Raw genomic sequence first — 22,108 nt, 5'->3', positions numbered from 1 at the left:
GAGATCTTCAGGAATAACAACTGATCTCCAGGTGCCAGTTCTTCTGGAGAAGACAGCTGGGAGGGAGGGAGGGAGAGAAGAGGCAGTTCTGGGTCCCCAGGTGGACAGCCTTTATTCCTTATCCTACCCACCCCCTGGACTATTGAGGCCCCACCTCCAAATTTCAAGGAACATTCCTAACCCAGGAGGCACCAACCTCCAGGTGCGACCAGGAGACTCCCTGGGCTTGGAGCTCATCTACGGACTATAGAAATCATCTCCTGAGGGGGAAATGGCTGTTTTGGAGGGGGAATCTTGCTATGACCACTCATCTCCAGACAACAGAGATCAGGCCCCCTGGAGCAAAGGGCTGCTGGGGGGGGACTGCAGCCTTGTGCCCCACAGAGGTCCAGGGATGCCATCCTCTAGAAAGGACAGACCCAGACGGACAGCCCTTCATCAGACTGCAGAGGTCAGTCCCCCCCCAGAGATGAGGGCTGCTTGGGAGGGGGGGGGAGTGTGGTCTTGTGTCCCACAAAGGTCCAGGGGAATCTCCAGGGGAAAGCTGGGGATTCCCAATTTCTATACCAGGACAGCTCACTGGGGCAGGCTGTGCTTGTATGCCTTGACAACTCATTAGGACAGACAGTGCTTTCCCCACACACACACTTCTACACCTCGGCAATTCATTGCTTCTTCCCTCCCACTTCTAGGGCTGAGCTACTCACTGGGGCAGGCTCTGCTGCTGCCGCTTCTCCTCTCCCTCCCTCCATGCCTGAGCTACTCACTGGGGCCATCTCCATTCCCACAACACGTTCTGAGGGCGGCAGGAAGTTGGGGGCAGAGAGCCTCCTTATCAGCCCTTCCTGGCTGAGGGCTCCCTCCCAATTAAGGGCTCAGCTACAGGGGAAGGCTGCTACTGGCCGAGGGCAAATCAGGTAGCAACTGACCTGTCATTTCTAAAAATATGTGTTTGACTGATAAGGACAGATGGACTCACATTCTAGCTATTTCTGAAAAAGTGAAAAGTGATTCCCAAAAGCCTACCCAACCTGGATGGAGTGCAACTATCAGTAGCTCACCTGGGTGTGATCCTCAATGCCTCCCTTTCCATTGAGACGCAGGTTATGGGATTAGTGCTTTCTACCGTCTGCGCCAAGTCAAGCCAGTAGCTCCCTACCTGGCCCCAGAACACCTAGCCACAGTGATACATGCGACGGTCACCTCTAGATTAAGGTGACCAGGTTGTCCCCAAATTTCTAATCAAGAACCCCCCCAGTCAATGGTGTCCCGCTTTACCAATGTTGAAATCTGGTCAACTTACTCTAGATTAGACTTCTGCAACTCAGTCTATGCAGGCCTTCCCTTAACCTTGATCCGGAAACTGCAACTCATCCAGAATGCTGCAGCCAGGGTCTTCACAAGTACTTTGTGGAGGTCCCACATCAGGGCTGTATTCTGGTTCCAACAACTGCACTAGCTCCCAGTTGAATTCCGGATCAAACTTAGGTAAGAGATCACTTTCTGTGGCCTTTGTTGACTTTAAATCTGCATTCGATTCAATATCTAGAGATCTATGGTCAAAATTATCCTACTCAACAATTGATAAACGGCTTTTGCTATTACTTTATAAACTTCACAAAAACACAAGTCTTCATGTCAGATTCAGCCCAGAGGGTCATTTAACCCAGGGGTAGTCAACGTGTGGTCCTCCAGATGTTCATGGACTACAAATGCTGGCAGGGGCTCATAGGAATTGTAGTCCGTGGACATCTGGAGGACCACAGGTTGACTACCCCTGATTTAACCAATTCGACCCCTACACAGAAAAGTGTAAGACAGGGCTGTATTCTGGTTCCTTTTTTTATTTAATATCTGTATTGATGCATTAATCAAACGTCTCTCACAGACCAGATTAGGCCTGAAAAGGGCCTTGGAAGTTTTGGCTTTACATTGCCAGGAGGAACACCTAGTTATCAATTATACCAAAACAAAAATTATCTGCTTTAACAACAGGGCAATTTTTTTTACTTGGCATATTGACCAACATCGTATCGAGCTAGTTAAATGCTTCAAATATCTTGGTGTGATCTTCCAGTATAACGGGAAGCAAACTGCTCATATTCACTCAGTAGCTAAGGCTGCTCAGAAGAGTGCAGTGGCTATCTTAAGATTCTGTGGAACTAAGGGTGGTAGTTTCATTCCTTCTGCAATCAAACTGTTTTCAGCCAAATCACTGGCTCAACTTACCTATGGTGCCCAATTAGGCCCTTACTCCAATTTTACGAGCCTCTTGTGGCGCAGAGTGGTAAGGCAGCAATATGCTGTCTGAATCTGTCTGCCCATGAGGTTGGGAGTTCAATCCCAGCAGCCGGCTCAAGGTTGACTCAGCCTTCCATCCTTCCGAGGTCGGTAAAATGAGTACCCAGTTTGCTGGGGGGTAAACGGTAATGACTGGGGAAGGCACTGGCAAACCACCCCGTATTGAGTCTGCCATGAAAACGCTGGAGGGCGTCACCCCAAGGGTCAGACATGACTCGGTGCTTGCACAGGGGATACCTTTACCTTTACCTTACCAATTTTACTCCCTTAGAGAAAATTCAAGCAGGTTTTCTAAGAGCCCTCTTTAATGGCCCAAGGAGAGACCAAGGCATGGATAACAATATAATTGAGCCAATTAGCTATTGGCTAAAAATTAATCTTCAGCCTGTAGGCCTTATTCCTTCTTTCTTGTCAGTTAACCCACAACCCAACTGGTGTACAGAAATAATTAACAAACTTCTTAAAATTGGTTTAGCTCCTGATCATCTATTAGAAACGGGGCACAGACAAGCAAAACATCTGGTCTATCAACAACATGGATATTGAGCTGCAAAATGAGATGGCCCTACTCCCAAGCCCATATAGGTTACTAAAGTCCTGGGAGGGATTTTCTACTGCACCATATCTAAAACATATCACCTTTACTAAATTTCGATGGGCTTTTTCGAGGGCCCGGTTCAATGCATTTCCATCAGCACTGCTAAGTGGAAGACTGCAGCGTGTGCCCATAGAGGACCGATTATGCCCTTGCAATTCAGGTGCAATTGAATCGATTGCCCACCTTATATTATACTGTGATTTTTATAAGGTTGCCAGAAGCCGTTTAATCTTGCCCTTGCTATCTAGGTTCCCTGGACTTACAGATGATCATTTAATTAACATCTTGCTTGCAGATAAAAATAATTCTGTTTCTTACATGGTGGCAAAGTTTTGCTACACTGCCAGCAGAGTGCGGAAATCTTTGGCTATTGTTGATGCTGAATGACCTGACTGTCAAAATGCTGTATTCATGTTTTGTGCCTTTGTCAACTCCCTGATGCCGAGTGTCCTGTTAAAACGCTGTAATAATGTAGGTGGTCTGTAGATACTTTGATGCTGGTCAATGACCGTAATAAATAATCAATCTCTCTCCCCCAAACCACAACCTCCTCAGGCTCTACCTCCCACCCCCCACCCCCCAAAAAAGAAATCTCTAGTTATTTCTCAGCCTAGAGCTGGGAACCCTTCCAAGACTTGGTGGACCTTTAACTTGGTCCAGCATGGTCCTTCCTGTGTTCCATTAACTCCCATCCATCCCTCAGGGTGGGGGTAACTCTTACATGTGGGGAGGGGGCAATCTCACAAACTTGCAAAATACTGCCATTCACACACTTGCAAAATACTGCCGTTTTAGCATCGCTGTTCAGAATGGGAAATGCACGTCTGTTAACAAAGTTGAACAACAGGGGCCGTTTAAAGCATTCTGTCTCTGTGGGCTCCCCCCCCACCCAATGTTTGTAGATTCTTGAGAGAGCTTCCAGTGTAAATAACCAAAAAAACCCAAAAGGTAAAGAACATAGTGTAGATAAGCTTTCAAATTGTTATGTGGCATTTTACCCACATATCTGTCAAGGGAAAGGTTAGAATTTTCACTCTTCTGAGGAAAACAGACCAATTAGCAGCCAGCTTCAGGCGCCGGGGGAAGCGTGACATATCTGCAGCTGTTGTCCATGCCACTGGTGGTCACGTATTTTGATGATCAATATTCGAACGGACCCAGGGTGGGTTGTGCCAGGATGAAGGGAAGGGCCATGGCTCAGTGGCAGGATATCTGCATGGCATGCTGAAGATGGCTTGGTTTGTTTTAAAGCTCAGGTCATAGGTGATGAGAAGGACCCTGAGACCCTAGAGCAGGGGTGGGAAAACTGTGGCCCTCCAGAATGCTGGCAGGGGCTCATGGGAATTGTAGTCCATGGACATCTGGAGGGCCACAGTTTGCCCACCCCTGCCCTAGAGAGCAGCTGCCAGTCTGAGTAGACAATACAGACCTTGATGGAGTGAAGGCCTAATTCAATGGAAGGCAGCTTCATGTGTCCATGTGGTGTTAGTAGGCCTCAATTAGAACATAAGAACCTCGCAAGAGGCCTGCTGGGTCAGACCAGTGAGGATCCATCCAGTGCAGCCTCCTGTCTCACACACACAGGGCCAACCAGTTCCTCTGGAGGGCCAGAACAGGACATAGAGGCCAAGGGCTTCCCCTAATGTGGCCTCTTGGCTCTGGAATTTGGAGGGCTAGTGTTCCTGAATGTGGAGGTTCTCCTCAGTCTCCATAAGAGGACAGGGATCACGATCCAGCCATGCTATGCTCCTGAGTTAGCATGAATGCCAACATATTAGGTTAGGCTTAACAATTGTTGGCTTCAATGGGCCTTACTCCATATATTAAAGATTGCAGTGCAGGTCCCTTTTTAGGGTTGGGGAGATGAGGGCAGATCAGTCTCTGGAGTCCAAACCGAAAGACAGACAGACAGACAGACCAGATGGCGTTCCAAATAATAAACTATTTCTGATCAGTTTTCTTGCTTTTTTTTTTTTACTTTTTATTGAAAAGTGCTCCTATCTGGGGGTCAAGCCCAAATGGCTGCTTTTCTGCATCCTCTTTCAGCATCAGATGGGCCTGCCCTCGAGGGGACTCTGGCGGTCCTGTCTTTAAGCCACCTAACTCCCCCACCCCTCCCTGCACGAGCAAACTGCCACTTTGCATCTGGGAGGCTTGCTTTCATTTCGGGGTGAGGGGGTGATGGGTAAGTAAGGAAGAAGTCTAGAGAAGCCTAGTCCATGCCGCGAACATTGCACAGCACATGATGCCATCATGCCAGCACCTTCTGGGTGACGCTCTGGAATTTGGGCAAAAACTCTGTTGTAAAATGGGCCTCTACCCTAGAGTTCTTGCCCAAATACCAGAGCATCACCCAGAAGGCCCTGGCATGCTGACGTCACTCCCTGTGTGTGGCCAGCTGTGTGGCCTAAGTGTGGCACACAAATTTAGCCATTCCTGCAAACCTTCCACTTTCCTGAGCACTGTAACGTTGCAGCCAGGGCACTCGTGGCGGACTCTCAGTGGGATCCTAAGCAGAGCCCCAACTTTTAAGCCTGTTGAACTTCAATGAGCTTGGAAGGGTGTAATTCTGTCTGGGATTGACCTATGGGGAACCCCCAAATTTGGCAACTGCCCTCCCCTTGCTTCCACAGGCATTGCATTTTTAATGGATGCAAGAGAGTTTGCCTCCACATCTCAAAATGGAAAGGATGAAAATGGCCTAATGGAAGGTGGCCAAGTGGCCAAGCCCAGGTTGGGAAATTCCTGGGGATCGGGAGACAAAGCCTGAGGGGGATGGGACTCAGGGAGGGCAGAAGCCTCACTAGGGTCTCCTGGCATAGAGCACAGGCTCTCCAGGTGCCCATGGACTGCAATTACCATGAATCATAGAGTCTCTAGGCAACCGATCTCTAGTCTGCAGCTCAGTTGTAATCCCAGGAGGTCTCCAGGACCTACCTGGAGGCTGGCAAATCCAAGCCCATGAGTACCTAACAGGGAACCCAGTTTGGCAGGTCTGGGTTGATCCAGCAAAACAGCAGACACTAAGAGAGCCCTCTGCACACCCAGCCCCGTGCGATAACTTTTAATGCCTTTTCCCCACCATTGATTTTTCAAACAGATTTCCGAGCCTGGCTTTATTACTGGCACATCCTTTTGTTGACATAATCCACACTCTTCATTATCTCATTATAGTCCTCTCTCTTGTTGTTTGCTAAGCACTAATAGTGTCTTTCATGTGTGCGTGTGCGTGCGTGCGTGTGTGTTTCCCAATAAACAAACAGTAGGTTTCTTGACCCGTCCCTGCAAACCTTGAGGCTTTCATTACATTAACAGAATAGAACAGTTGTGGCCGCCCTCTTAATAGACTTTGATTCTGCCGCAATGGCTAATCTCTTTACCCGATGCTGTCCTCCACGGCAGCCTTCCCATGGCAGAGCGCTTTGCACCCTCTCAAACAGGGAAACCTGGCGCGCCACCCCAAATAGGCAGGTACTAGCCCATTGCAAACCCTCCCAACCAATGGGAAAGGCACCTGCAAACCTTTCCCTACATGTCTCTGTCATAGTTTCTTTACATTTTATGCTTAACAGGATGTTGGAGTGCCAGTTGACAGGACAGCAGCCAGGGAAATGGTTTAATCATGCAGAGACTGGATTCACAAGCAAAATATCAAATGCGAGGGCATAATGCAGCTTTTCTCGGCTTTTTTAGAACTGAGAAACCCCTGAAACATCCTTCAGGCTTCAGGAAATGTCAGAAGTGTTGCGATCGTACAGAATATCGTTGAGAAGCATAGCTGTGCACATGTGCACCCCGTTGAAGGATATTAAATATTGGTTGATTTGTGGTAAAGGCTCAATATCCTGAAAGTTAGCAGAGTGCCCGATATGGCTGGTAAGCACAGCGTGCAACTGAGTGCCTGTGGTGAGAAAACAACAAACAAAGAAAAGCACATTCACCAAGGGTGTACTTAACTAATATAGGAACTATTTATTAGTGAACTTAAATCTACATACTTATAGGTAAAGAGCAGATGCCCATTCCAATCCTAATAGCTGGACAGTGAGAGATGGTGGAGGCATCTCTGTTCCATCTTGTTACAGGCTTGAGGAATGGAGGAGAACAGAAAGAAGACTCAGGAAACATGGAATTTCCCTCTAGAGGGAGGTCAGTGAGGTCAGCAGGTGTGGGGTCAGTGTTTCCATCTCTCTCCATTGCACTATGGTGATCCTGTTTAGAGTCTCAAGTCAGGAGACATTGTGCAGAGAGCTCTTTCCAACACCCTTCCAGGCCCATTATCGGGATTTTTAAAAGGTAAAGGTATCCCCTGTGCAAGCACCGAGTCATGTCTGACCCTTGGGGTGACGCCCTCCAGCGTTTTCATGGCAGACTCAATACGGGGTGGTTTGCCAGTGCCTTCCCCAGTCATTACCGTTTACCCCCCAGCAAGCTGGGTACTCATTTTACCGACCTCGGAAGGATGGAAGGCTGAGTCAACCTTGAGCCAGCTGCTGGGATTGAACTCCCACCCTCATGGGCAGAGCTTTCAGACAACATTTCTGCTGCCTTTACCACTCTGCGCCACAAGAGGCTCATAATTGGGATTCTTACAGCACATTAACTACAGCAACAATATCTACCATTCAAATGACCCACCCGACTCAGCTGACTCAATGCCAACACCAACCTCTTCACAAAGACAAGACTGTCTTCAGGGCTCTTATAAAGACTGTCACAGCGGGTTGCCAACTTTGGGTTGGGAAACACCTGGAGATCTGGGGGTGAGGCTTGGGGAGAGGAGGGGATATTAGAAGCAGGGATGTGGTGCCCCAGAGTCCACCCACCCAAGCAGCCATTTTCTTTGAGGAAACTCATCTCTGTCATGTGGAGATGGGTAATTCTGGGGGATCTCCAGGCCCCACCTGGCGGTTGGCAATAGTTACTAAGGATGTTGATTATCTTAGCTTTTGAAAACTAGAAGAAGAGTTGGGTTTTATTCCCCTCTTTTCTCTGCCTGAAGACAAGCGACTTGCAATTGGCATCCCTTTCACTGCCCACAACAGACATCCTGTGAGGGAGGTGAGGCTGTGACTAAAGGTAAAGGTAAAGGTATCCCCTGTGCAAGCACCGAGTCATGTCTGCCCCTTGGGGTGACGCCCTCCAGCGTTTTCATGGCAGACTCAATACGGGGTGGTTTGCCAGTGCCTTCCCCAGTCATTACCGTTTACCCCCCAGCAAGAGCAAGCTGGGTACTCATTTTACCGACCTCGGAAGGATGGAAGGCTGAGTCAACCTTGAGCCGGCTGCTGGGATTGAACTCCCAGCCTCATGGGCGGAGCTTTCAGACTGCATTTCTGCTGCCATACCATTCTGCATCACAAGAGGCTCATGAGGCTGTGACTAGTGCAGGTCAAAAAGGACACAGACTAGGCCAAGGCTGCATGAGGAGGAGCAGTGGGGAATCAAACACGGCTCTCCACATTAGAGACTACTGCTCTTAACCACTACACCAAACTGCCCAAAAAATATGCTTTCAGGTTAGCTGTGCCCAAGTAAAAGGCACGAGTCTTGAGGCATTGTCGCTTGTGTGTCCCTGAGCAAGTGTTTTCCAGCATCATTAATGCCCATGTCTTAGGGAGACCAGGGACTGGGAAGCACCCAGTTAAAGTTTCCAGATGTATTAACACACAGTGGATTAAAAACATGGGCATATTGCCCACACTTTGGGTTAGGGTTACCAACTCCAAGCTAGGAAATTCCTGGAGAGTTGGGGTAAAGCCTGGGGAGGGCAGAGTTTATGGGTGGGGGCTTCATCAGGGTATAAAGTCATAGATTCTGCATTCCAAAGCTGCCGTTTTCACCAGGGGATTCAATCGCTGTAGTCTGGAGATCCAGGAACTGTCCAGTCTTTCCTTGGCAGTTGGCAACCCAACGTTGCATGCTGTATAATTGCAGCACTCAGGCTTTGCTGTGTAGAGCTGCCCTTAATGGGCAAGCATCAGATTAAATGGTCTTCGCGCAAGAGATCACTGCTTTAACATCCCAGATTGTGTCGTAATTAACATTTGCAATTGCTGAGAAAATTACATTCAAACACACACAGAGATGTGTGGCAACGTGCATTTTTTTACTTAAGATGTGTAATAGCTGAAGTTTTCCAACTGGCTTGGGTTGATTTCCTCCTTTGTTTCTGTATCCCATCACTGTTCAGCCCACCAGTCTGGAAAAGAAGCAGAGAGTATTCTTTGGACGGAGAACTGCATTTTAAACTGTCCTGTCACAAGAAGGGGATTTCCCCCTGCAATCCACTTTTCCGAGATATAACCACTGATTCAGGTTATTATCTTCTTTTTCTGTTTGGAAGAGGGATTTCTCTGTCATTTCTCCTCCATTTCTCCTGGAAGAGAAACCAATGCACCATTTTGGAACATCAGCCCTTTCAGTTCTAAGTTCAGGTGGGCAGCCATGTTGGTCTGAAGCACCTTTAAGAGCAACAAAGTTTAATTCCGGGCATCAGGTTTTGTGTGCATGCACACATGTTCAGGCACATTCAGTTGGGCCCTGTCCTGCTCCTCCTCTCTTCAAATTTTTCTATAAGTGTAACAGAACTGATTAGAGACTGACTCCAAATTCCTAAAAAATGATTTAAACCGCTGTCTCTGGGAGAAAATGAGTAAAACGGAATCCAGAGGCTTTCTCATGGAGTCTTCATGTGGTTTTGAACAGACATGTCTTGTACATTAATGCTGTCTGAAAAATTTCACAATGATATCATGAGGCATTTCCCTCTTTGGTCAAGGGCTTTGGGCTTTCAGGTTTTAGGCACCATCGACAGCCAATATTTAGAAACAGCCGTACTCTACCTTAATTAAATGCATATTTGGGATACTTAATTTAAAGTGCTAGCCCAGAAGGTTAGTTAATTTGGCCGTAAAGTGGAAACCCATATTGATTGATGCGAGCCACAATACTGATGTGAAATCCCGCTGAAATATACTACTTGCCGTCTTTACTGTTTGAAGTACCTGAGGTCATCAAATTGATGCGGAGGTTATTGAACTCTTAATGCAAAACTTAATTACTTAGGAGTCTGTTGAATATGCATCTTTTTAAAAAACTTACCTGCTATTTTATTCTTGTGGAGAGGACGACCTCTTTTGGCCTTTGCCCCATGAGAGCCAAAATTTTCCCCACTCCAACTAAGAATGGCAGCTTTTCTGAGCTGGCAAATACTTAATGATTTACATTTAATCTGAGTTCAAGCACCCTTCATTTGGAGCTAGACAAGGATGCATCTAATTAATATAGGTCAGAAGGATGCATCTAATTAATATAGGTCAGAATAGTCATAGTATATTTCAGGCACTCAAACAATTGCTTCCAGGTTAGATTACTGTAGTGCATCCCACATGGGGCTTCTTTTGAAGGTGTTTTGGAAGTTTCATTTAGGGATGCTCAGAAGTTTGACGGAAACACTCACTTTTTGTGCCCTCTTTGTACCTGTTCAGTCTGATCATGCATCCTTTAATAAAAACATAAGAGAAGCCATGTTGGATCTGGCCAGTAGCTCATCTAGTCTGTGTCACACAGTGGCCAAAAAAACAGATACCATCAGGTGGTCCACCAGCAGGGCCAAGACTCCCACAGTGACCCCCCCCCAACCACTAAGAATTCAGAGCATTACTGCTCCAGACAAAGTTCCATCTTTACCTTGGACCTCTGCTCCATATAAGAACACAAGAGAAGCTACGTTGGATCAGGCCAATGGCCCATCCAGTCCAATAGTCTATCATGCAGTGTCCAAAAATTAGATGCCATCCTGTTTCAACAATGACTGCTTTTTCAGTTGCATTTTAATTTTGACAGGATGTCTTTTTGAGGAACTTGGGCCAAATCTCCATCCCATCTCTACATAAATGGAGATGAAGGCTAGGGTGACTAATCCAACATTGATGTTGCACAATGCCAGGTCAATTAACAACAAATCCTCAACCCTGCAAATGTATTTTGCGGAACATTGGGTTGACCTGGTGTGCGTGACTGAGACCTGGGTAAGGGAGGGGGAAACAGTCACCTTGATCTAACCCCCCCCCCCGATTCTCAGTCCTCCATCAATCCCAGACTTTGGATTGGGGGGGGGGAAGGGAATGCTAGTCTGGGATGCTTATTCCTGCAGGAAACTCCTAGCACCAATGATCCCAGGTATTAAGTGTGCAGGCATGGGGTGGGACGTGGTCAGGAGATTCTGTGGGACTTCAATATCCATGCAGGCCACCTAGCCTCTAGTCAAGGCCTAGATCTGGTGTTGCCCATGATAGCACATGGGCTCTCGGAATTTGTTGCTGGTGCTACCCTTCAAACAAGCCACAACCTAGACTTGATCTTTGGCTCAGGGATGGATGTGGATCTGATGGCAGCTAGCCTCATCCTATGGTCAGACCACTATGCTCTGAAGGGCTGGCTCCATATACCACCTCCTCCCTGTATAGACAGAGAGCTTATTTTAGCCACAGAGATTTATGGATCCAGATGGCTTCCCGAATGCTCCGTAGCAGGGGTAGTCAACCTGTGGTCCTCCAGATGTCCATGGACTACAATTCCCATGAGTCCCTGCCAGTGTTTGCTGGCAGGGGCTCATGGGAATTGTAGTCCATGGACATCTGGAGGACCACAGGTTGACTACCCCTGCTCTGCAGGACCTAATGCCTCCTGGTGACTCATTAGATGATCTAGTCAGCAACCATCTGGTTATGCCATCAAAGAGATAATTCCCTGAAAGCCTCTCCATCCCATCTTGAATGAGCTCCATGGTATCCCGAGGAACCGCATAAGAGAAAGAGGGAACTGAGACATCAGGACGAGTTTGGAAGAAGACTTGCAATGAACTATGAGAACCCTTATGAAAGCCTATGAGATGGTGGAGAAAGTTGTGAAATGTGAGTTCTATACTAATTCCATCATGTCAGCGAACTCATGTCCAGCACAGTTATTTAAAGCATTTTGATCTCTTGCCACCCTAGAAGAATGGCATTCAAATAGTAGTCAATTGGACATCAGCTGTGAGGTATTTGTGAGCTATTTTGCTGATAAAGTCTCATCCTTTTGCCAGGATATCCCACCCACCTTGGCTACAGTAATGGAGGCCCCTTGGCCGCCTTTGGTCGTTATGTTTGATGGCTTCAAACAACTCTTGCTGACCTAAGTGGATAGGTTGTTACTTCAATTAGGCCAGCCACCTGTCTTCTGGACTGTTGCCCTTGGCTCCTCAAATCAAGTGACAAGAGGAAAGGAGGACCCCTCCAAAAGATTGTCAATCTCTCCCTGTCTACAGGGGTGTTCCCAAATGGATGAACCAACCATCCCATTTTGCATCTTGAGTTTCTGGGAAATGTGGTTGAAAAGGTAGCTATGGACCAGCTTTTAGCATACCCCACGGAAGCTTCATAGAATCATAGAATCATAGAGTTGGAAGGGGCCATACAGGCCATCTAGTCCAACCCCCTGCTCAACGCAGGATTAGCCCTAAGCATCCTAAAGCATCCTTCGTTTTTTGATCAATTCTTGTCTGGCTTCCAACCTGTTCATAGGGTAGAGACGGCTTTGATCGCCTTGATGGATGATTTTCAGCATCAGTTGGATCAAGGTGGGTCAACACTGCTCACGTTATTAGATCTCATGGTAGTGTTTGATGTGGTAGACTGCAAACTTTTTGCTCACCACCTCATCAATACTGGGATATGGTGGACAATCCTGTGATGGCTGAACTCCCTCCTCCGGGGCCATGGACAGAGGGTCACAGTGGGTGGCAAGCAACTGCACTTATATCAACTCTCCTCTGGAGTCCCACAGGGTGAAGTGTTATTTAACATCTTTATGCACCCTCTTGCCCAGCTGGTCTGGAGAGTTGGACTTGGGTGTCACCAGTATGTGGATTTCACCCAACTCTATCTCCCAATGCATGGCCACCTGAACTCACCTCCAGAAAGATTCACCAGTTGCTTGGAAACAATGATGGCTTAGATCAAGCAGAGCTGTTTGAAACTCAAACCCTCCAAGACAGAGGTCTTGTGGCTGGGTAGGAAGGGACCAGGAGAGGAAATGTGGTTACCCTGCGTAGATGGTCTGCACCTGATGGTGGCACAATCCACTATGAATTTGCACGTGATTTTTGATACCTCATCAATGGAGGCGAAAGTCACTAGAATAACACAGCAAGCAAACACATTTCCACCAAGCTAAGCTACTAGTGACCTACCTGGCCTGAAGTACCTGGCTATAGGGATCCAATTGATGGACACCTCCAGGCTAGATTTCTGTAGCTTGTTGAACATGGACCTGCCCTTGTCCCTGACCCAGAAACTACAATTAGTCTAGAATGCAGCGGCATGAGTCCTCAGTAGAACACCTAAGAAAGCCAATATTCAACCTTTACTGTGGCAGCTGTTCCCCTTGAATTCCGGATCATGTTCAGGATACTGGTACTGACTTTTAAGGCCATCTGCAGTCTGGGCCTGACATACCTGTGGGACTACCTAACCTACTATATCCACCACAGAGCACTTCACTCTGCCAACACGAACAGGCTGGGGATCCCTGGTCCAAGAGGCATGCGCTTGGCCTCAACTAGGGCCTTGTAGAATGAGCTCCCAGAAGTGGTGGAGAGGAGACGACTGAGAGGGGATCTGATAACCATCTTCAAGTATTTAAAAGGGTGACATATGGAGGATGGAGCAGAATTGTTCTCTCTTGCACCAGAGAGACGGACCAGAATGAATGGGATGAAATTAATTCAAAAGAAATTCCATCTAAACATCCGGAAGAAATTCCTGAAAGTTAGAGTGGTTTCTCAGTGGAACAGGCTTCCTCAGGAGGTGGTGGGTTTTCCATCTATAGAAATTTTTAAACAGAGGCTAGATAGCCATCTGACGGAGAAGCTGATTCTGTGAAGGCAAAGGGGTGGCAGGTTGCAGTAGATGAGCCATTGGGATGTGAGTGTCCTGCATAGTGCAGGGGGTTGGACTAGATGACCCAGGAGGTCCCAACTTTATTATTCTATGATTCTATGATAAATACCATAGGCCTATGTGATCCAGGAGTGTCATAGGCATGCCAGGAACATTGGGAGGCAATACTCTGGTTTGGGCACAAACACTCTATGGTAGAATTAACCATGGAGTCTTACCCACAAACCAGGGAGTCATTACTGACATGCCTACATCATTACATGGTTATCATAGAATCATAGAATCATAGAGTTGGAAGGGGCCATACAGGCCATCTAGTCCAACCCCCTGCTCAACGCAGGATCAGCCCTAAGCATCCTAAAGCATCCAAGAAAAGTGTGTATCCAGCCTTTGCTTGAAGACTGCCAGTGAGGGGGAGCTCACCACTTCCTTAGGCAGCCTATTCCACTGCTGAACTACTATGACTGCGAATTCCCCCCCTAATATCTAGCCTATATCGTTGTACTTGTAGTTTAAACCCATTACTGCGTGTCCTCTCCTCTGCAGCCAACAGAAACAGCATCCTGCCCTCCTCCAAGTGACAACCTTTCAGATACTTAAAGAGGGCTATCATGTCCCCTCTCAACCTCCTTTTCTTCAGGCTGAACATTCCCAAGTCCCTCAACCTATCTTCATAGGGCTTGGTCCCTTGGCCCCAGATCATCTTCGTCACTCTCCTCTGTACCCTTTCAATTTTATCTACGTCCTTCTTGAAGTGAGGCCTCCAGAACTGCACACAGTACTCCAGGTGTGGTCTGACCAGTGCCGTATACAATGGGACTATGACATCTTGTGATTTTGATGTGATGCTCATTCACACACAGTGTTACCTAGAAGCGTATCCCCCATCCAGTAGGCATGCTTTTCATTTTTCTGACCCAGATGCAGAACTTTACACTTATCTTTATTAAATTGCATCTTGTTCTCATTTGCCCATTTTTTCATTGTGTTCAGATCTCGTTGAACTCTGTCTCTATCTTCCGGAGTATTTGCCAGTCCTCCCAAACTTGATGAGTAGTCCCTCCACCCCCTCATCTAGATCATTAATAAATATGTTAAAATGTACCGGGCCGAGCACCGAGCCCTGAGGTACTCCGCTACTCACCTCCCTCCAGTCTGATGAAACACCATTGACAACAACTCTTTGAGTGTGGTTCTCTAACCAATTCCCTATCCACCTAACTATCTGAAAATCCAGATTGCAGTCCTTCAACTTATCCATCAGAACATCATGGGGAACCTTGTCAAAAGCTTTACTAAAATCCAAGTAAATGACATCAACCGAATTTCCCCGATCCAACAAGAGACATCTTACAAGAGACATCTTATGGAGACATCTTACATTAAATTCTGACATTCTTCACTGTTTGGAGTGGTTGGCCCAACCCCCCCCCCCAAGCCAGATAGTACCCAAAAGTTGGGGACCTCCATAGCCACCTGGATGTCTTTCATCCCCAGATGTTGGAGATGAAAATTCTCCCCATTTCCCTGACCCACCTGAACTGTCTGCCACCACATAGTGGGTTTTCATAAAATTAAAGATAGCAGTTGAGATGTCAGCACTGTGCCTGGACATTTCCTCTCAGCCTTCTTGCCATCCTATGAATTCTTTGCTTCCAAACTTACCTACAAGGACACAGCTCCCCCCCCCCCCATGGTAAATAAGGCCCATGACCTGTCAGGCACAAGTCGGCAGGCACAACTGAGAGTTCTGTCTTGTTGATGATGACGATAATTGAGACTTATTTGTTTTGCATCAGAAGGAACCTTCTGAGTAACCTCACATTTTTGCTATAGGCAGAATTCAGTAGAAACCAGACATGGGAAGAACTTGCCTGAGGAGACATTCACCTCATCAGATGCCATTCAGAACCCTCCTCAAAATATCATCTCAACACCACAGAGTCAATTAGATGAGGGCCATGCAAAATCGTTCTCCTTGCCAAACGGCTTAACTACAGGAAGGGAGGGGATCTGTGTGTATGCGTGTGATATTGGAAACACAATCCTCATCCCAGTACACAGATCAGCAGCCACACTTCCTTCTGTGTAATGTGGGAAACTGCTCTTTCTGTTGTGGATGCCAGCAAGCAGGTGGAGCCTGAGGATCTCCTAGAATCACAGCTGATGTCCAGACTAAAGAGGTTAGTTCCCCCTGGAGAAAATGAATAAAGAAAACCCCAGCTGGATCAGACCAGTGGTCCATCTATTCCAGCTTCTTGTTTCAAATAGTGGCCTACCACAGTTCCTCTGGAGGTCCATCAACAGGGCATGTAGGCTGCTGCCTTTTCCTGAGAGAAGCGTAAGAAGAGCCCTGGTGGATCAGAACAATGGTCCATTTAGTCCAGCATCCTGTCTCATATAGTGGCCAAGAATGTCCTCTGGAGGTCCAACAATGGGGTACAGAGGCCAAGGCGTTCATAAGAACATCAGAAGAGTCTTGCTGGATCAGACCATTGGTCCATCTACTTCAGCATCATGTCTCATATAGAGGCCAACCAGATCCTCTGAATAGCCAACAACAGGGCATAGTGGCTGAGGCATTCATAAGAATATCAGAAGAGCCTTGCTGGATCAGGCCATTAGTCCATCTACTCCAGCATCCGTTCTCATACAATGGCCAACCAGTTCTTTTGGAGATCCAACAACAGGGCATAGAAGCCTAGACCTTCATAAGAACATCAGAAGAGCCCTGCTGGATCAGACCATTGGTCTGTTTACTCCAGCATCTTGTTTTACCCACTGACCAACCAGTTCTGGAGAACCAAAAATAGGGCACTGAGGTTGAGGCCTTCCCCTGATGTGGGCTCCTGGCTCTGAGATTCAGAGGACTGGTATCACTGAATGTGGAGTTTCCCTGTTGTCACCATTACTGGTAGCCACTGATCTTCCACAAATCTATCTAGTTCCCTTTGTTTACTTGTGGCTATTCCTATGGATGCTTTGGAGGGTGGACTCTATGGCATCCTACCCCACTGGTCCATCTCCTCTCCAGACCCCACCCTCCCAGGCTTCACACCCAAATTTTCAGGAGTTTCCCACCCTGGAACTCACAACATTGCTCTCCTATCCCCCTCAAGGAGAACCTGGCAACCATACTTCTGGTGTTTGGCTGGGGTCAGCTAAATTGGACATTGCTCATCTTCTCCATAGACTGGTACTCCAGGGAGCCTTGAGAAGGGTTGTTGGCTCTGGATCCTCCAGGGGCTTCCATCTCTTCTCGTCTGGCGAGCAGTTACAATTCCTGAAGGTCTCCAGGTCCCATCTGGAGGTTGGTGTTCCTAGCCCTGACACTGGTTATGGGGCTGGACAGTCTCTTTGCTCTGGGGTTTGTGTGTGTGCATTGCTTGGTACAGCAGTTGGGGTGATGGTTGGAATTTCATGAATGTATTATTCTTCTCCAGCAATTTTTTAAAAAATTGAAATCGTCTCTGCCTGGTCTGTTTGTTCTAAGGGTGCCAGCCTCCAGATGGGGACTGGAATTCTCCCAGAATTACAGTTGATCTCCAGATGGGAGAGATTAGTTTCCCTGGAGGAAAAGGCAGTTGGGGAGGGCGTTTTTTCTAGCATCATCTGCCTGCTGAGCTTCCCCCTCCCCTCCCCAAAAATGGCTGCTAAATCTCTAGGAATTCCCTGCGTCAGCTTGGACAACTCCAGATATTTTTCTGAGTATAATTTTACTTGTTTGTTTGCTTCCTTCCTGTCTGGGTGGATTCTGTCATGAGAAGCCCTCGCCTGCAGTCTGGAAGATTGGGAGGCCAGGCGACAGATGCCCAGATTTCTTTGTACAAGCAGAATGTAGGAATTGGTTACATTTCTGTCCCGCTCTTCCTCAACAGCTCAGGTTTCATACATGGAATCATCACCTTTTCTGCTGCACAACAAACCTGGGAGGTAAGTTAGGCTGAGAGGCGATGGGATGGTTCCTGCCCTTATCCTCCCACTCCATGGGGCAAAGTTTGAAACCTCCCTCAACCCCAAAGCATGTCCCTCTAACTGTCTCAATAGAGGAAGAAGAGACACTTAAATAGGGGGCATGCTCCTTAGGTTGGAGGAAGTCTACCTGGAGGATGACTGATTGACTGACTAAAGCAGTGGTCCCCAACCCCTGGTCTGCAGCCTGATGTTGGGCCACGAGAGCTTCGGCAGTGGACTGTGGCTTCCTCTCCCCGCCCCCCACAGCGAGAAGCTCACCAGGCCGCGAGCAAATTGGCCTAGCCGAAGCAGCCTAGCAAGTTTCTTACTGCGGGAAGGGGGGAGAGGGAAGCATGGCTGCTGGCATGCCGGTGGCACAAACGCGCATGTGCGGACCTGCCGCGCATGTGCGTTTGTGCCCGATGGTTTTGCGTATGTGCTGAGCCGCTGTGTATGTGTGTTTGCGCCTCTGCCAGGAGTGCAAACGTGCACGCGTGGCAGCCCTGCGCATGCGTGCATGCACACAACTGCCGTGCATATGTGTTTGTGTCCCCACCGGGCGCAAACACACATGCACAGCAGGTCCACACATGCGCGTTTGCGCGAGGCTGCTGCGCATACATTGGGGCTCTTGTCACCCTCTCCCCCCACCCCTTGGCAACGGGCTGCAACCTGAAAAAGGTTGTGGATCGCTGGACTAAAGGATGGTTAGATCCACGTCAATGACTGGCCTAAGGTCACCCAGCAAGGACTCTGATCATTACAACATACTGCATTCATGGCATGCATTCAAGTGGATAGCTGTGTTGGTCTGAGCACAACAAAATTTGAGTCCAGTGGCACGTTTAAGATCAACAAAGATTTATTCAAGGCATGAGCTTTCGGTTGCAGGCACACTTCCGCAGACAATGGAACAGGGATCACAAGAGTAGGAGAAAGTAAATTAGTAGCAAATTAGTAGGCAGCATCACAATGTCCAAAATATGCAGTATGATAATTCCCTGATAGAAAAGCAAATCAGTCCTTTGGGTTCAGTTGTCATTCACAAAAACATTGAGACAATAAAAATGTTAAGGTCAGTGATTAATGGCAGACACCTTCCCAGTTGTGGAAAGAAATAATTTAAAAATATTTGTTGCTAGTCCAGTCCATCCACCCAAGCATGGAGGCATCCTCACAAGTGACAAGCCATGCTGAGTTTGCTATTCTGTCCTGAGAAGAGAGTTAGATTCTAAGAGGAATTCTGCACAAGGACCAATGTTGCCAAATGTTTTCAGTATGCAGAAACGCTATATTTAATAGTGGAATTTCGTCATTCCTCACACCTTTAATTTTAGTGGAGTCCCAGTAGCGTTGTATTCATTCCCCACATGTCTCCGGTCTCACTGAAATCACAACAAAGGAAGTGATATTTTTCCACGCTTCTTCCCGCCCCTGGCCGTCAATCCAACAGAACAGCCAATGGACTGTTGTGTTTGTGCTCCCGAAAAGCCCCTTTCCCTTTAAGAACTGTGTGTGAAAAACACAAACACGCCAGTTGCAATGAATATTTGTTCGATCATTGTTTTAGAAAGACCTTTTCTGCTGACGTAGGAGCTGGCGCTTAATCATTTACACGTTCCTCAAGTAAACCCCCCCTCCCCATGGGCACGATTTGTGGCCGAAATTACGGGCAGTGTCAAACAGGGGGCTGTATTGTGCTTGGGAACTTTAAAGACACTTGCAGCAGGAAGCTTTGTTTTACTGTTAAGCACTTTTGTGGAGGGACTTTACCTGGAGAAGCCTCGCTCGTTCCTTCCTTTCCCCGGTCTAAGGGAATAAAATGGCGATCGCTTCTCCGGAAGTTCGGGGCCAAGAGCGGGGGAGGGACATTCTTTTTACCGCTACATTGAGAATGCACATGTCTTTTTTGGATGTGTTGCAGCTAGTGCTCAGAAGTGTAGCGGTTTTTTCAGGAGGAATCAACTTTTCCCAATTTCCCGAAAAGCGCTACAACGTAGCAATTTTTGCGGGAGTGTTGCAGGAGTGTTGCAGATTGTGTACGACATCATGCAGAATGTCGATTTAATAGCGTTTACCAAAGGTAAGACTTCGGCTACATTTTAGTCGTGCAGAATGGAACTAAATAGCAGTATATACTTACTTAAAGCATATGGCATACATTCCCAACCTTTTAGACAGGTATATTTGGAATTCTGACGCTGTGTCATGTATGAAGCCCCAAAATGGCTGCTACAAAATGGCAGCCACAGGAGGCGAAGTTAGCCACAAAATGGCTGCCACAGTTTCCCTTTGGTCACAAAGCGAAGGCCCTTGTGTTGTGGTGGCACCTGCTACCAAAGCAGTATTTTTTAAATCTACACACAAAATCAGATCTCCAATAGCCAATCAGATGCCTCGCTGAGCAAAACTCCCATTTGACCCCACTCACTTTCTAAAAACACTTGGTGGGCACCAGGAAAGGGGTCAGTGGGTATTATAGTGCCCAAGGGTACCATGTTGGAAACCTCGATTTGTGATAAGGCTATGGTGCTACACAATAATTCCTGCACTGTTTGGCCATTGCAGGGGTGGGCAAACTGTGGCCCTCCAGATGTCCATGGACTACAATTCCCATGAGCCCCTGCCAACAGTTTGCCCACCCCTGGGCCATTGTGTTATACTGCAGAAGCCCCATGAACTGTCTGGGGTTTCCTTTGTGTGTGTGAAAACAGCTAATTGCAGACAGAGAAGTGCCCTGGCTTTGACCATCTTATTCTTGAGGTCGCACAATCCAGCCCTGAAGGGAAAGCATGTCACATTTGTGTCTCTTGGTTCTCAGCCAGGATTATAAATAGTGGGGTGGCCAACAGGCTCATAGCTATTAAAACAAATGGGAATTTTGTCAGTGCCTTTGTCTGGATGAGAATTAAGGCCTTAATTAGAGTGTACTAGAACTTGCAGCCAACTGTGCAGAGATGGATGTCTGTGACACCCGCCTCCGAACGCACCGTCCTTTTTCACAATATCCAGATTTGCAAAGCAGTTGGCATAATATTTCCTGACCCCACAGAGACCAAAGGATCTGTTGAGTTTTCAAAAATGTTGCAAACCCCAGAACCAAATGAAAGTGGAATAGGTGGTGCAATTTGGAGGACATCAACATGTAAATACGCCTCTCAAGAACTCCATGACTAGACAAAAGCCGATTTCTGAAAACTATAGAAACCCTCCAGCCTGGCCAGATATTTACAGAAAACAGACCGTTCAGAAACGTTTGCCATGTTACATAATCTGTGCTTGTTCTGCTACTTGCAATGGGGAAGAAAGATGATGTCTTGTTTGAGTATTTTGAGTATTTTAAAACATTTTTTGTAATATTGTCCTGTGGGTTAGTGGTAGAGCATCTGCTGGCCATGCAGAAGTCCTCAGGTTTGATTCCCAGCATCAACGGCATATTAATTAGGGAAGGAGGGGCGATAGGCAAGGGAGACCACAAATGGGAAGGCAGGACAGGGGAGGGAGACAAGGTAATGGGGGGGGGATGGGTATAAAGGAGGCTCTGGAGTCCAAGCCAGGGAAGGGTATGGTCAGAAAATAAGAAAAAAACTCTAGCTGGTTGGCTGAACTTAATTCTCATTGTTATTTGTGTGTGGTTATTCTTTTAAATGTTAACAACTTGAGATTCCCTTATAGGGAAATGCTGATTCTTTCAAATAATATAAAGTATGGACTAAACTTAATGGACTCCGGGGAATGGTAGAGGACAGGAAGGCCTGGAGGATCATTGTCCATGGGGTCGCGATGGGTCGGACACGACTTCGCACATAACAACAACAACAAACCAGGGGTAGTCAAACTGCGGCCCTCCAGATGTCCGTGGACTACAATTCCCAGGAGCCCCTGCCAGCGAATGCTGGCTGGGGCTCCTGGGAATTGTAGTCCATGGACATCTGGAGGGCCGCAGTTTGACTACCCCTGGACTAAACAATAGCCAACCAAACAGGTTCCGGATTAACTATATGATTCTATTTCCCATTTTCAATTTCTTTCTTCTTCAGTGGTATTATCTATGAAATGATATTACAACATATTAGTTTTTGACTGATTTTTGGAATAAAAACAATCACCTCTGGCATCAGCAACAGAATGGACATCCATAAAGCATTGCTTCAACGGGAGACTTACTACATTTTTAATTTGAACCGTTTGTACACTAATGGTCTCAACAACATCTGGGACTTGTCATGTCATTTGTAAATGTTACCTTAATTGGATGAGTCAGAGTCACACCTGTTAATTTACATTCAGGTTATATGTGAGTTTGTAA

Source organism: Paroedura picta, chromosome 6, assembly GCF_049243985.1.
Source record: "Paroedura picta isolate Pp20150507F chromosome 6, Ppicta_v3.0, whole genome shotgun sequence".
Lineage (NCBI taxonomy): Eukaryota > Metazoa > Chordata > Lepidosauria > Squamata > Gekkonidae > Paroedura > Paroedura picta.
This window is presented reverse-complemented; position numbering follows the sequence as displayed.